Raw genomic sequence first — 2,194 nt, 5'->3', positions numbered from 1 at the left:
ATCCCAACTTATCACCGCTTTTAGGGAAGAAGATCTATACTGGCAACAGAAGAGCAGAACACAATGGCATCGAGCAGGAGACAGAAACACAAAATTTCATCATGCGATCACGAAACAGAGACGAGCACGAAATCGGGTCATTTGTATCAAGGACAAAGAGGGCAGAATGGTTGAGAGCGATCTTGGAATAGAAAAGGTGGCTGTTGGCTATTTCCAAGAACTCTTCTCTACCTCCGTTCCCGCAGACATGGTTGCCTCTCTTCGATACATAAAAAATAAAGTTCCAGCTTCCGCAAATGAATTGCTTACAGCGGAACCGACTGAGCAGGAAATAAAGAAAGCTTTGTTTGATATTAATCCGGATAAAGCTCCAGGCCCGGATGGTATGACGAGTAGATTATTCCAGAGATTTTGGCCAGTTATGCAAAAAGATATTATCCGACTAGTAAAAGATTTCTTTATTGATGGGAGCTTTGACCCGAGACTGAACCAAACCAACATTTGTTTGATCCCAAAGAAGGAAAGACCGAGAGAGATGACGGAGTTTCGGCCTATTAGCCTTTGTAATGTCAGTTACAAGATCATCTCAAAACTGTTATCTAAACGACTCAAGATGTTTCTCCCTGACCTGATTTCAGAGACCCAGTCTGCCTTCGTGGCACGTCGGCTTATTACAGACAATATTATGCTAGCACATGAGAATTTCCATGCTCTCCGGACAAATACCAGAGCTAGAGAAGAATTCATGGCCATCAAGACGGATATGAGCAAAGCGTATGACAGGGTAGAATGGAGTTTTATTCGAAACTTGCTGCTACGCCTGGGGTTTGCGGAAAAAGTGGTTGACCTCTTGATGTTCTGTGTTACATCGGTTTCTTATCAGGTAATCATCAATGGCGAACCCAGGGGTAAAATTAACCCCACCAGAGGGTTGAGGCAGGGTGATCCATTATCTCCTTTCCTCTTCATTTTGTGCGCTGAAGCTCTGATCTCCCTCCTTCAAGGAGCGGAGGAAGAGAAGCGCATCTTGGGATTACGTGTTGCCCGTGCCAGCCCCCGAATCACACATCTCCTCTTTGCGGATGATAGCCTCTTTTTTTGCAAAGCAGAAGTGCGACAATGCAAGGAGATTTTAGACATTTTAGACACATATGGAAATGCTTCGGGACAAAGACTTAATGCGTCAAAGTCCTCCATCATTTTTGGGAATAAAGTTGACCATAGCGTAAAGCAAAGTATAAAAGGTGTTCTTGGGATTACTACTGAAGGAGGGATGGGCAAGTACCTCGGACTCCCAGAGCAAATATGTGGTTCAAAGATGAAAGTGTTTTCCTATATACAAGATCGCCTCAATGGATGTGTCACCTCGTGGTCGGCTAGATTACTCTCGAAAGGGGGTAAAGAAGTTCAAATAAAATCGGTGGCGCAAGCTGTTCCGACATACAGTATGTCGTGTTACTTGCTTCCACAAGGTATCGTGGAGAAACTAAAAAGTGCAGTCTCAAATTTTTGGTGGAGCTCGAGCCAAAATTACCGAGGCTTGCATTGGATTGCTTGGGACAAGATTTGTGCTCCACATGATCAGGGTGGACTTGGATTCTTAGATTTACACGATTTTAATATCGCTTTATTAGCAAAACAACTTTGGAGATTGATACAGTTCCCAAACTCCCTCCTCGCCCGAGTTTTGAGAGGACGATACTATAATCGATCAAGCCCTTTGGAAGATCGTAAGGTTTACTCACCTTCTTATGGTTGGCGTAGTATTATGGCAGCGAAACCACTACTAAAATCGGGTTTACGGAAGACTATTGGAGCAGGCCTCAACACATGTGTTTGGACTGAACCTTGGATCCCGGATACTCATGCTCGCCCTCCGAGACCGTCTGATCGCGTTACTTATAGACACCCAAAACTTCTTGTACATTCTTTCATTAGGCGTGATACAAGGGATTGGGATACTAACCTTCTACTGGAGTACTTCCATCCTGAGGAGATCCCGCTGATCCTCAAACTACGCCCAAGCAATACATGGTCTATGGATGGGTATGCATGGAACTATACAAAGTCAGGCGTTTATTCGGTGAAATCAGGATATAACCGGCTACAGACGACTAAAGTGAGCGATTCTGAAGCTCAGGTTGTACAACCAAGTATCACTGGTTTACAGAGCCATGTGTGGAGTATCCCTGCC

This window comes from Brassica oleracea, chromosome C9 (assembly GCF_000695525.1).
Source record: "Brassica oleracea var. oleracea cultivar TO1000 chromosome C9, BOL, whole genome shotgun sequence".
NCBI lineage: Eukaryota > Viridiplantae > Streptophyta > Magnoliopsida > Brassicales > Brassicaceae > Brassica > Brassica oleracea.
Note: the sequence above shows the minus strand (reverse complement) of the source record.